At 43.1% G+C, this 15,353-nt stretch overlaps 1 pseudogene; it reads left to right on the top strand.

The window, feature by feature from the left end:
- LOC120836250 overlaps positions 1 to 15,353 on the top strand; it is a 73,375-nt pseudogene that overhangs the window by 21,820 nt on the left and 36,202 nt on the right.

Genomic DNA, 15,353 nt, shown 5'->3' with positions numbered 1-15,353 from the left:
GATCAGGTCACGTGACGTCTCTGGTGTTCCTTGTGACGTCACGTGACGTCATAGTGATGACGTCATTGTCATCGTCACTGCTTACGTCATCAGTGACTTCGCCAGTTACGTCACACGTACCATAATGCACCGAGCGGTTACGCCGACAACGACGGCGACGGCGACGCCGCTCAAGCCGGAAACGGGCGCCTAAGAGCTGCGCTCTAATAAAAATCGGAAACCCTTGGCCATCTAGGTCATAACGGCCATAACTGCCTTGATCAAAGCTCAGGTTAAACCTTGTTCTCATAGCAGAATCAGCTATTACCATGTTTTAGTCTAAATATTTGAGTTTTCTCACACTCCTCGGAATGTATCTTACCCGTGAAGCTAAAACATCAAGATCTTAGATCATCGGGTGCATCCACCGATTCGTTTAAAAGGACACTGGTGTTTCGCTCATGACACCAGCTAAACTTCAAAAAATCTAGATGACATAACACTTTAATTTTTTTTTATTGTATTAAGTTATTTTATTTTCTTGTTTTCTTTCCATACCGTGAAGGGTTTTTATCACTTTTCTAGCCTTAGAACTCATTGTTGCTTGAGACTACTAGACATAGAAAGCATGACATGCACAAAACTAACTGGGCTACTTCTGTCAATACAATAATGTATTAAACAGTTGCCGTAAGATTTATGTAGTCAGGTCGTCCCTAAATTAACTTTACAACGAGTTCAATCTTTGATAATTACGATCGCAAAAAATATAGTGGAACGCCGTTGTAAATCTCTTTATGAGCGATTTCTGGTTCCTGTTTTCTGAATTAAGTATCTGATCGTGTTGCGGAAATAATCTGCGTATTAATTCCCAATTTCCGGGAAGAGATGAGGCACCAAAAAAAAAAACTCCGTTAAGAGAGGGCTGCTAAAATTAAAAAAAAAAACTAAAACAACTACAGTTAAAGCAATGCAGAGATGAAGGTAACCTATGATTTCATTATTTATCAAGAAAACCTGACTCTTCAACATATAAACGCAAATTTGAAAGTAAAACATGTTTTTACTTATTTTATACATTTTGAATATACTGCCTTAAAACTTTCGAAGGCCAAGGCATGGTGTAAGCAGTACAATAATAAATGGGGCGAATTCGCTGCTGCCACAACGCTGATTCTAGGAGACATGCGTTAGCATTTCGCGCAGCAGCAATATATAACAAGGCATGGTGAATTCAGCCTCTCGGTATTTTGATCATGGGGTGCTCATTCCAGAAACGCCTATTCTCCCTGGTGCAAGCAGTTCTAGTTCACTTAACGTGTGCATGAAGTACGTAAGCGTGATGCGCGTGAAACTACAGAGCCTTTCGTCCTGCGCATTTATCCACGGCAAACGCGCGTTTAATCGTGCGGCGAATAGTCGGTGGTTTCGTACAAATGGCGCCGTCGGTCCTTTTGGGCCTTAAGTTGCCGCGCGTGCTGTGCATACGGGGGTGATAGCACCGTGCGCTTACGGACCGGTGACATGGTAAGAGGACTTGGCGTCAAGAAGGGCGTGGCAGGCGTGGCAGGTCGAAGAACGTAACCGCAGCCCCGTGTGCGTCCACAGGTCTCCAAAGCCAACGGCAGGAGCTTCCGAGAAAGCCCAATGCGCTCACCCGCACACCGCGAGCCATCTCTCGACGCTTGTAGAAGACGTTTCTCATACAGTTTCCACAGCCAGCGGCACTGTGGCGCCATCCCATGGCGACATTGCGAACATTGGTTAGTCTAATCCAGTTCAAGGTCAGGGCATGCGCCAGGGCAGAAATGCTAACGCATGAAAAGTCGACAAAGCAAATATATACACAGAACTATTCAGAGAAACGAATAAGCAGCTTTGCCCCGCAGTATGTTCCAACGAAGAAAAGGACATCACTTGCACTGCAAAAAGTAGCAAAGGAGACAATACCCGTCACGCTACGCGGCAACTGGATGCAGCCAAAACCGGTACGCGGAAAAATATAATATTTTAAAGCATATTTCCTGCAACCGAGCTCACAAACCAGTTCCAGATGTTTCTGTCATGTGTCATGACTCCCATCATACTGAAGATGGTCATCAAACTTGAAACAAGTGTTGTTATGTACTCTGCTATGTAAAATATTTAAGCGCTGTGGTTCCCTTCGACCTATTAACTTATGCAGTCTAGACGCAGCATACAAAAAATGAGTGATTATTTGCCATATACATTTTACATGAACCTAGGAGATTTTTCTCAGACCCCTCTAACAAGTCTATACGATTGTGATTGAAAGTTTCATTATTTGTCCACATATTCTAATAAAACATGGATTCGAGTTATCTACACCGTTAGCTTCTTTTCAGGCGTGTAGTTTATCCCATTCATTCATAGCGTCCACAGCTTTCCAGACGCTTTGGCTATAACACTTCCTATTTAGTAACTCAAGCTTAAGTTAGATGTAGTGGTAACGCTTAGATGATTTTATTGATTTACTACTGGCTGAAGCTTTAGGTTTGATAGCGCAGGTAAAAAGGCCGTACTTTATTCATAGTTATTGTCATTTGCACTCATTTATTAATGTTGAGTTCATTTCCCAGTTTTGACACCAAAAAAAGGTAATTTTTGAGGCTGTTGTTTAAATATTTTTGATCAGAAACGCAAGCTATTTTGTAAAAGAATATGCAGCCATCTGCGAAAAATCGTCACTGTATCGGGGGCTTATCTACCATCAAATCATCGATGAAAACTAAAGAAAGAATAGCCCGACTACCGAGCATTCGGTTACTCTCGGTACTCGGCAGGAGTCCTCGAGTATTGTTTCTTGGGTCAGACAGAGTTCCAATTATTGGAAATCACTTCAAGCTAACGAATATTTTTTATATTATATATTTCAGTTCAACCTGACTCGTTCTTGAAAGCACGTTTTATGAACCATTACTACTGGACTAGACGTAAGTAAATATAAAAACATAACTTGAACTTTCTTCTGTGAGTTGTTTGCAATGTGTTTTTGTTTTACAAAACAAAAAAGTACTGATATTTTTTTTTAGTTCGTTGTTATTCTACGATACTTTTTTTGCATATCATTAATGCATGACGCAGTGTCGCAAAATGCCCGCAATATATTCGATTATACCGTACTTTTATTTTCATATTAAGAGAGAGGGTAAAAATTAATTTGCCGATTTTCAGCATAGCCCCCAACGCGTTCCACGCATGTGCTCAAACACTTAAATAACACGTTGCTTCTGCGTTAGACAATCTATCAATGATATCAGAACCTAAGAGTGAACCCATCCCATTCAACTCACCATATTCATGGGATTTTGTTCCACCAAGAACTGTGTCGAATGGACCAAAAAATTAAAACCAATTGTCGCCAGGTCCTTCGGGTATAGCGGATCCAAAATACACCGAACACGTAGATCCTTGATTTTTTTTTTCGATGTCACATGCCGTCTAGTAGTGCGCAGTTTTGTGCTGTAGCAACACACCGAATGTCAAGAAACCACGGCACTTTGACCTGATCACAGACGTTTCATTATTTTAAATACCTCAAAGACTGCTTGTTTTTATTACATAGGAGATGGTTAAAAAAAACATTGGCAAAAACCGCTGAGAAAAAGCTAATAAAAGCAATTCAAGTACAAAACATTGAAGCAGGTGAAAATTCTACACACAAAATCGTTACGCAAAAATCTTGAATATTGTATCTAATAAAAGTTAATAATAATAATAATAATAATATTTATTTGCATACAAAAAATCTGATCCTGAGTGGCGTGCACGGCTGTGCAGAAAGGTTAAAACCCGTACGCGAGTGCGCCTGCCGGCCCGCCACCCAGGTTCCTTCAATTATGTTGTGTCAGGGGTTGCGACAAGGTTTGTTGTACGACCTTTACAATCAATGGCAGTACGTAAAAATAAAGAATTTAGAAACGTGACTGATTTTGCTTTGTGCGTGCACGTCGATGGTATGTCCCGTGCGACGATGACGGGATGCTTATAACGGTTCTCAAGCAGGACGCGATACAACCTGCTGTTGACAGTGATTGCCTTTGGCTGTGATGTTCAAATATTGGTCCTTTAAGGTCTCAGAAGATGTTGAGCATAAATTTTACCCTGCGTCGGACCTGCCTCGATCTTTGGTCTTGTTGACTAAGTTTACCTCCACTCTTTGCTTGCCCGCTTCGTCCCAGGCTGGGCATTGTGTTCTCAACATTCGTCCCAAGAGACGATGCGTAGAAGATTTTTTTTTTATCTTTGCCGTATAGCGTCCCAGCAGCGCCTCGCATATATTCACACGACTTTCCTTGTTATCTGGTGGAAGTTCTTTTGGTTACCGCCTGCTGTACACTTTTTGGTACTTAAGAATACCATTAATCATGTGGTACTCTGGGTCATTGCTAATGTTCAATGATGACTAATGTCACACCTTACTAATGTTCATTTAAAAAATTAAGAGCATTTTAAGGTTATTGCTTAAAACCTACAGCGTAAACAGACGAAAGAGAAGAGAGAGGAAAAACTTTTTTTTTGTTTTCTTTATCCTCTTAATTTTTTAATGTTGAGGCTCTCTTGCAAGATATATAACACTCAAAAGGGCCACAGTAGAGTGGGCCATATTTTCTGATTTACTTACCGCCGAGAGTGCCACCTAGGATATGAATAAAGCACCGCAAATAACTTAGAAGAGTCATATGTCACAGTCTAGATGCTCAACCAACTTGCCCCATAATAGATCTTAATGCAGTGCGTACCAGCGCCGCGTCATGGGCTCCGACGTCCACGAAGACGGCCCACACTGAGGACGCCAGCAACGGTTGTGGTATACTCTCAGGCGTTCAGTAAACTGCCGGCCACAAATAAAAAAACGGATTCTCAGCAATGACTGTTTGATACCACGTGTCCGTTATAACAACCCTATAATTCAGAGATGCCCTAAGGTCCTCAAAAGGCGCTTACAAGCCTCCACACTGAGCTATGGGCGGGCGTATCTGGGTCAATTGCGGAATTGCTAACTGCGACCTGATACGTTGCCCCTCGTGAATATCCCCGGCGGGCAACCAAGCGAAACGTATGCATTAAATATTTTTTTTACAAAATATGACGACGAAAGATGTGTCCACAAACAATTTTGCACGGAAAAGTTCAATGAAGAACGATTGGGTCGACAAAACATTAAATATGACTTTATACTACTCTGCATACATGCTTAAGTCAGGATTTTGATATACCTCAGTAGGGTGCATTTCCCCTTAAGAGAAACCGTCAATAAAGAAATACTGGATCATTAAGCTTGAAAAGAGGTACCTTGCAATCTGCAGTCAATATCAACGCGATATAGTTAAAATTAAATAGATAAAACATTAATCTCATTGAAAATGTGCTGCAATTGTGATAACATAGGAAGCACGATAAATCGAATTTTGAAGGTTTTTCTATAACCATACAAGAAAGTAAATGTGTATTGATACAACCAATATATTGTTGTCGTAAGGAATACAATGAGCTCATATTTAAGCACTATCCATGCACACAACACGTATTCATCATGAATGTATGCCTATTATTGATTAAGGTGTTTGGTCCTAAACAATAATAAAACTCCGAAACTACGCCCAATACGTTTATTATGTTTACTTTTCTCTACCACCGCCAGAAGCCTCTGCATTCTATTTTTGTTTTACTACTTTCAGCAACTCCAAAACCTGTAACCATTCCCGACCTTTTCGAAGTTGAATTAAAACTTGTTGTGGACAGACATCACCACGAGCATTTTGATAATCATGAAGATTTAATAAAATACCTTCTTCTCATCATTTCTATGGTAAGATATATTTATCTGGCTGATTCGGTTAGAAATGTGTTATATTTATAAATTCATGGTGTAATGTAGCATTACCGAATATCAACAATTTTATTCATTAGAACACCCCAGGTATATGTGGATTCTATATACTCAATGCATACTCAAAATGATAATGGCATTCAGAAGAGGGAAACGCATATATTGAAATAATTCTTCTTCTTTAAACCGTGCGTCGATTTTACCTTAATGGTGCTTTTAAACAATACGACCGTGGCCATAGGTGCTAGCGAGTACTGTCATATAACAAAGATACGGAATTGGAAAGTCAACAATTTTATATAATCGCAAAATCTAGATTTAAGACATTTTATTACAAGCTTTGTAATGTCGCACCTCGTGGAACCTGTCGATGTGAAGCTATGTGCGTTAGTGAGGCAGAAGGAATGCGGGTTGATACGTGCGTTTCTGGGTTCATTTGAATTGTTCCGGCATATTATGATAGCATTGGTACTTCAAATTGCTTGAAGACATGTTTATGTCTATCTCTTCATACGCAGCAACATTTTACTCTTGAAAGTCAATTATTAAACTGTTATTGAGAGTACGGGAATGGGAGGGCTTATCTTTCAAAATTCCAACGCTAAAGCCACCGCCCGTAATTTTCGTAGAGATGTGGCCGCGCTTGCACGCTCGAGGCTAAGACAGCTAATCGTTGTTGAGGGCAGAAAATTCGCGCTTGAAGGGGGACACGTAAAGCACCTTTTTGCCGTTCTAGTCCTTTCAATATTTATTACGTGTATTGTATCTGTCGCGGCATCGGCCACGACGGCAATATGTTTCGCAATCTCTAGGCTTCGTCGTGGGGAGGCGATTTAGACCTTCGCCCACCAGATTTGTATAAGACGATCAGAAAAGTGCGAATGGATTCTATTTCTCCCCGCGCCCGGGTCGTCTTGTCTTATCGGCCTTAACCCCAGGACTTAAGGCGTTAGTTTTCCAGTTGTATTTGCGAATATCAATGTATTTCTAATCACCCTTTACGCAAATGGTCTCAGGTGTAATCTCAGTAAAAGGACAATGAAGAATATCTAAAATAAATTTAACCGATGGAAATACACCAGGAGAAAAATTAGCTTCTTCTGAAAACTAAAAAAATGGTCATTTATATGCCCACATCAAAACGATGATTAGAAAAAGTTAGTTTCCCAAATTGTTTTATTTTTTATATTTTGCAAAACAGATTACAAATAAAGCATGATCAAATCAACACAACACGATTTTTTTTTTTACATATTAGGTCGCTGTTTTAGTTCGTGCTTTTACCGTATATTTATAAACGAACCCTAGAAACGACTGTGTATATCATCTTCTTATATTATATAAAAAATGACGACAAAGAACCTAACAAAGATATTGCTCAGAGTTGGTATAAAAATGCGTAATTGTGAGTGTTTAATTTAATTAAAAATTCCAACAGTTCACATAAGTCCAGATACATTTAATATGCTTGCAAAAGGTTATTGAGCAGTTCAATCTAATAGCACCGATCAAATTTATATTGATGTTTCATGCCTCCCGAACCCATACATCTGCACCGGTTTGCGACCACTGTGGGGAGTATGTTTTACACGTTTTTCTTTACCCTGGACTTCTACAACAACGGAATTTATATTTCCGAATATTTTCGGGCACTGCATTTCATTCCAAACCTCTCTTTTTTTAGGGGAGCAGCCTCTTATAATATTTCACAATATTCTAGGTTTTAAAGAAATAAATTAAATATACACAAATCATAGCAGTTTTTCTTCCTGTTATACTTTTACTATTGCTTTCTAGTTTACCTTGTTTGATGCAGTATGGCTATCGGCGTCTTTGCGCTATAAATCCCGCAAACAACAATAACTCTGATATGTAATTTGTTTCACTAAGCCTAACCACAAACAAATTGTACGTACAGTGTGCCTCCAATTCCATCCACTCCTACGAAAGTGTACTCTACAAACATCACTAACACAAATAAATGTTTTCTGTTTCATTGTATAAACACTAGACCCAATGGCAGGAAAGCACACGAAAACAGCGTGTTACAATAAGGTCCCGTAAAAAAAATAGCGCATTGGAATAGTAGCACGATATAACAACAGGAGAGAGGCTTAAGAGCACGGTCGGCAAAACCACGGCATCATTTCATACAGGGTGCAAACCTGCCTTTTCTATTCACATAACAAATTTCGTGTCTCAGAAAATCCAGTTTAAAGTTTTGTCCAAAACACACCGCGAACGTTTGGTGTGAGTTTCTTACGAATACCCAATATCTTCAGATGTCACTCAGGTACCAAGAAATTACTTCCCCGATGGTCAAGTTTCTACTTGTGGAAGTTGAAAAAGACAATGTATGTATTCAGAATATGCAATTTTTATTGGCCAACTCGAGATATGATGCTTCAGACTCAAACCGCACATATATTTTTCTTATTTCTCTAGGGTGACTACTTTAGTACCACAGTCAGCGGTTCTGATCCAACGCATCCCAAACGTCAGAACGAATTATTTCTTAATATAGAGGACACACTAACGAAACTTGTAGATACCCAGAAGGAAAGCGCAGCTGATGTTGTGATCCTGATTACCGGGTAAGATTATGATGTATTTATATCAATATTATTAGTATTTAATGTATATCCAAGACAAAAGGCATCCACACATACTGATATATATATATATATATATATATATATATATATATATATATATATATATATATATATATATATATATATATATATATATTTATATATAGATATATATATATATATATATATTAGGGTATCCGTCTTTGATGAAATTTGTTATTTTTTTGTATATTGTTTACTGTTCTTGGAAATATAAGAATTGCAGAATACGAGACATAAATCAAATCAACAGTCATTCATTCATTTGTCTATTTTTTGTGCTTATGAGCAGCTTGACGCCTTTGATAATGATGCACAACAAAACGTTCACAGGTTAGTTACAAAAGTCTTAAAAGCTACAAAATTTGGATTAAAAACATCAATATCTGCTCCACTAAGGGTATTGAAGAAGTGTGAACACAACTATAAAGGTACAACTAACTTTGCTGTAAAATATGAGAAACAATATTAATTCATTTCACTCACTATATGGCTATGACCCCTAGTTTCATATGCACTCTTTATTGATTGTGAATATATACTGGACAACAATGACCGCGCTCCTTTGATAGATATATTTCTAAATTTTTCTCTTCAATGCTGAAGGTGTTTTATCTTAATACGATCAGACTTTCAAAGAAGGGTGCTCGTTAGAGAAACGCCTTTTTCACCATGAATTTATTTTGCTATTTTATTGTTTTACCCGTAAATTGCCAATTTATGAACTCTTAAAGGGATACTTCAAAGAAATTTGAAATATATCCGTCGTGTTCAAACATAGGTTGAATATGATCCACAATATCCGTAAATGACAATCGCACGTTTGTATTTTAAGCCTGATGGCTCTATTTTTTGTTATAAACGGCCCATTCTGGCAATCGCTCGGAGAAGGCCCAGCTTAGAGCACGTGACATCCGACGCAATTGTGACGTATGTCGTCTCGGGACGAGCAAAGGTACGGCGACGCTGACGTCGAGAGGATGGCCTAGTCGCTCCAGCCACCGAAGCGGATGCTTTTGTACGAATTTTGAGTGACGGGTTAATCTTCTATTATCTTGGAGGGGGACAATAGCTACTTCTGCGACACACAAAATGCATTCTCGGGAAGAGGGGAGTTCCTCCTTTTCCTCTTCTCTCGTCGTGGCCGGAGGCGAGACACACTCCGTCACTAGCTGTCAAGGTTCCTAGATTTGCATTACAAACGAGGCGTCAGCCTCGTTTGTAATGCCCCTCTAGGAACCTGTAATGACGTTACAAACGATTACCAAAGAGCACCAGGCGCTCTTTGCTAATCATTTAATTTGTTTCAAAAATCATATTTGTGCCTTCTTTAACAATATATTGCTGTGTCCGACGTGATACTGCTCCTTTGAACACATAAAGAACATATAACAAGCGCCGAAATTAGGTTGTAGTACACCTTTAAGGGTAACTGTCAAGTTCAACTAAGTGTGCGAGAGAGAGAAGAGAAGTATGACGCACGTCACTGAGGAAAAAAATCCTTTAATTGTGAAAATAAATAAATTAATATGATGCATACACACTAAAACAGTATCATCTGAAAGCCACCGGTGCCTTCCCCGATGTGGCAGAAGGGACCTTTTCTGGTTGGCAAGCGCATCAGGGCCTTAGAGCTATGCTTCGCTTATCGGCAGTCAACGCCTTGTCACCGTGACGCAAACGGGCCAGTCTCAAAGCAGCCGCCGTGGCCGTCCGTCCCGCCTTAGTGCTTAGCTTCAAATTCATTTTCACTCTTGCGTGTCCCACGCTCCCTTATTAAAAAAAAAAAAAAAACTATAAAATTTCATACAAGAAGTTTTACGAGAATCTTTTTTCTGAATAAATTTTTTTAATGCAAACATGAAGGCATTAAATATATTTTCTCCGAATATATTTTAGTGGGAATTGTTAAAGGAAGGCATTTCCTGTAAGCTTATACACGTATTAGAGGAAAGAGGTTCCTGATTGAAAGTTTTGCAGGAAGGTATATTCTATACAGTTGCATATAGAAGTCCAAAATGGGTAGAGAAATCCTTTGCGGCCTCACGGGGAAAGACAAACAGGTAATTAATGGGTGTTCCTATACGAGCCGTTAGCTGCAAAATCCGGGTCCCCTACAAAATCGCCCCATCATATTTTAACTTTTATGCGTATGATGCTTCGATTCACTTCGTGTTCATGGTCATCCGACACTACACTACTTCTTACGAGATGTGAATGCGAAAGCATGAATGTCGAATCAAACGCCGCTGAGTGCTTCTTTGAGGCACTCAGCGGCGGCGCCAAAAAAGCATCCACTTCCCTCCCCCCCCCCCCCCCCCCCATTCCCCTTTTGGCCCTCAGGGCCTTTGGCGAGCGCGGGCTACCGTGTTTAGCATGTTCCTTCCACCGGCGCGTACCGGCGTGGGGCCGGAGCGCCATGGGGTGGCGCCCCTTGAAACTAGGGCGCGTGGGGGAGTTTATTCTCCGTTTCGCTGCTACAGACTACAGGATCGCTACTTCGGACAGTTGAGTTTAGGTGCTGTTTGGCGCGGCTTCAAAAGCTCATAACCCCGGATCGCTCCGTGAGACAGTTATTGCTTTCGCGTTAAAAACCGTAAATATAGAGTACATCATTATTATGGTTGTTCCGTAGCTTAGTGATAACGCCTCCGCTCCGCACGCCGCAGACACAGGTATGATTTCTACGGGCGGCGGGTGATGTTTTTTAAAGATTTGACAACTTCGACGACGGACGTCCTGTACATCGACAACTACAACATCCACAACGGATGTAATTTCCACTGGTGTGCAAAGCCCATAACAGCTCTCGCTGTAAAACTTGTTTAGTGTGCTCAGAGAGGCCTTACTTACTCATGGTGTCGTGGGCAGGTGGACATGTCATTTACCGGTCTGAATATTTATACGAGCTTCTGTCATGCCGGTTTGAGTCCTGTATACCTGCACAAGATCCTATATGTGCGTAGGAATCCACTATACCTATAGGGAATATTCACTGGTGGCCATAGCTGTGTGCGCGAATGCTGAACCCGTGCTGACGGCGAGCTTCCGCAGTTCTTTTGCAACGTGCGTTCCGCACCATCAAGAGTGCCGCTCTTAGCAGCCTATTGATGTGAGCTACTTCTGAGCATGCGCATGCACAAATACGGCGTCCAGTGAATACTCCCTATACAAGATATTCTTTATGTATATGGATCCTCTATACCTATACAGGATCCTGTGTGTGTGTATGGGTCCCATACACCTATGCAGTAGCCTGACACTGCATAACATTTATACAGGACCCTATGATAAGAATATATACAGGATTTTTACTAATGTAGACAAACACAACTTCCTTTATTGGCTGGCATCATCATTTTCATGAAAGCACGAGATTCGCCCTCAGTTTGAAAACTTTATTCAGTAAAGATTCTTCACGATGACGACGTAAAAGTTGCGCTGTCTTATTGTAAATTTATTCACAAACAAAAACCATCTGTTCTCTGGGGCACAGACACGCACGTAATTTGTACCCACAAAATATATATTTGAAATAGAAGTAAAACTCCCAAACTTTGCACTCAACAATAAGCAAAAAGACAAACTATCCCACCCGTACTTATCCTTCGCTGTCTCAACTTTCAAATCTCTACCGAATTACGAATACAGATATCACTTAAGAGATCACGAAGCCTCAATATGCTTAACTAAAATGTGTGTCCCGAAGGAACGCTCGATTTTCATTAATGAGTTCGTGCCAAGCACAGGCAGCGGCAGCTCGGCATGCGAAGATCTCGCGCAGTCGCTGACTTCTAGTGTGCTGCTTGTGTCACTATACATAGCTTCGTCATCATTGTTGTTTACTGCCGGTTATTTCAACATTTTAGTCACCTTCGAACCTCATCTTCTGCGGTATGAAACTAACACAGTCAACCAAACGCTCGTGGCACATAACATACTGGCATGACCGCAAACGACATCATATGCAGGCTGTGCATAAGGAGTATTCCTTATGCACAGCATAAGGAATACTCCTTATGCATATATTACGTTGCAGCCCTGGTCGCCGGCATAGCGACCACGAAGCAGAAATGCGTACGCCGCGAGCTTCAAACATAAATCTGCTCTTTACCGTGATGTTGATGCTCTATATATAAAATGACAATGTTGCCCGACACAACATATTCCCTCCCTAGAAACAACAACCCAAAAAACTAAATAAAAAGAAATTAAAAAAAGGCGCAGTGGAACTGATAGTAAAAAACAATAACATAGTTCATTACAAAGTCTCTCTGCCAGGCAGGCTTTCTCCTCAGCAGAGGTGCTCTCGTTGTCCTTGTATTGACCTGGGCCGAAGCTGCCTCTGACCCCGAACAAGCCACTGAGGTATTGGGTACCGTCGGTAGCGTTGAAGCCGAAACGGAATCGGAACGGAAACGGGGATCTGGCGCCGACATGGCCGCTAGAAACTTACGCCTCGTATTCGTTCAGGTGGTGCGGTTCGTGGCAGCCTTCCATGACGCTGCAGCGACGGCGTGTTTTGTCTCGGATGACAATGCCTACCAAGAACAAGTTTGCCCGGCCTTTGTGTTCTGGGATGATCCCTCGCCACTGGACATGACAGCGCTACCGGCACTTCTCGACCAGCACATCGACTGGCCGCTCTGGGCATTCGATCACGGCAGAAAACTACAAAAGCTGCTGTCACACCCTGTCACTTCGGGATCTGGCGCCGACATGGCCGCTAGAAACTTACGCCTCGTATTCCTTCAGGTGGTGCGGTTCGTGGCAGCCTTCCATGACGCTGCAGCGACGGCGTGTTTCGTCTCGGATGACAGTGCCTACCAAGAACAAGTTTGCCCGGCCTTTGTGTTCTGGGATGATCCCTCGCCACTGGACATGACAGCGCTACCGGCACTTCTCGACCAGCACATCGACTGACCACCCTGGGCATTTGATCACGGCAGAAAACTACAAAAGCTGCTGTCACACCCTGTCACTTCGGGATCTGGCACCGACATGGCCGCTAGAAACTTACGCCTCATATTCCTTCAGGTGGTGCGGTCGTGGCAGCCTTCCATGACGCTGCAGCGACGGCGTGTTTCGTCTCGGATGACAATGCCTACCAAGAACAAGTTTGCCCGGCCTTTGTGTTCTGGGATGATCCCTCGCCACTGGACATGACAGCGCTACCGGCACTTCTCGACCAGCACATCGACTGGCCGCTCTGGGCATTCGATCACGGCAGAAAACTACAAAAGCTGCTGTCACACCCTGTCACTTCGGGATCTGGCGCCGACATGGCCGCTAGAAACTTACGCCTCGTATTCCTTCAGGTGGTGCGGTTCGTGGCAGCCTTCCATGACGCTGCAGCGACGGCGTGTTTCGTCTCGGATGACAGTGCCTACCAAGAACAAGTTTGCCCGGCCTTTGAGTTCTGGGATGATCCCTCGCCACTGGACATGACAGCGCTACCGGCACTTCTCGACCAGCACATCGACTGACCACCCTGGGCATTTGATCACGGCAGAAAACTACAAAAGCTGCTGTCACACCCTGTCACTTCGGGATCTGGCACCGACATGGCCGCTAGAAACTTACGCCTCATATTCCTTCAGGTGGTGCGGTCGTGGCAGCCTTCCATGACGCTGCAGCGACGGCGTGTTTCGTCTCGGATGACAATGCCTACCAAGAACAAGTTTGCCCGGCCTTTGTGTTCTGGGATGATCCCTCGCCACTGGACATGACAGCGCTACCGGCACTTCTCGACCAGCACATCGACTGACCACCCTGGGCATTTGATCACGGCAGAAAACTACAAAAGCTGCTGTCACACCCTGTCACTTCGGGATCTGGCACCGACATGGCCGCTAGAAACTTACGCCTCATATTCCTTCAGGTGGTGCGGTCGTGGCAGCCTTCCATGACGCTGCAGCGACGGCGTGTTTCGTCTCGGATGACAATGCCTACCAAGAACAAGTTTGCCCGGCCTTTGTGTTCTGGGATGATCCCTCGCCACTGGACATGACAGCGCTACCGGCACTTCTCGACCAGCACATCGACTGACCACCCTGGGCATTTGATCACGGCAGAAAACTACAAAAGCTGCTGTCACACCCTGTCACTTCGGGATCTGGCACCGACATGGCCGCTAGAAACTTACGCCTCATATTCCTTCAGGTGGTGCGGTTCGTGGCAGCCTTCCATGACGCTGCAGCGACGGCGTGTTTCGTCTCGGATGACAGTGCCTACCAAGAACAAGTTTGCCCGGCCTTTGTGTTCTGGGATGATCCCTCGCCACTGGACATGACAGCGCTACCGGCACTTCTCGACCAGCACATCGACTGGCCGCTCTGGGCATTCGATCACGGCAGAAAACTACAAAAGCTGCTGTCACACCCTGTCACTTCGGGATCTGGCACCGACATGGCCGCTAGAAACTTACGCCTCATATTCCTTCAGGTGGTGCGGTTCGTGGCAGCCTTCCATGACGCTGCAGCGACGGCGTGTTTCGTCTCGGATGACAGTGCCTACCAAGAACAAGTTTGCCCGGCCTTTGTGTTCTGGGATGATCCCTCGCCACTGGACATGACAGCGCTACCGGCACTTCTCGACCAGCACATCGACTGACCACCCTGGGCATTTGATCACGGCAGAAAACTACAAAAGCTGCTGTCACACCCTGTCACTTCAGGATCTGGCACCGACATGGCCGCTAGAAACTTACGCCTCATATTCCTTCAGGTGGTGCGGTCGTGGCAGCCTTCCATGACGCTGCAGCGACGGCGTGTTTCGTCTCGGATGACAATGCCTACCAAGAACAAGTTTGCCCGGCCTTTGTGTTCTGGGATGATCCCTCGCCACTGGACATGACAGCGCTACCGGCACTTCTCGACCAGCACATC

Source organism: Ixodes scapularis, unplaced genomic scaffold (assembly GCF_016920785.2).
Source record: "Ixodes scapularis isolate PalLabHiFi unplaced genomic scaffold, ASM1692078v2 ptg000460l_1___fragment_1__unscaffolded, whole genome shotgun sequence".
NCBI lineage: Eukaryota > Metazoa > Arthropoda > Arachnida > Ixodida > Ixodidae > Ixodes > Ixodes scapularis.
Note: the sequence above shows the minus strand (reverse complement) of the source record. Positions and strands in the feature narration are given on the sequence as shown.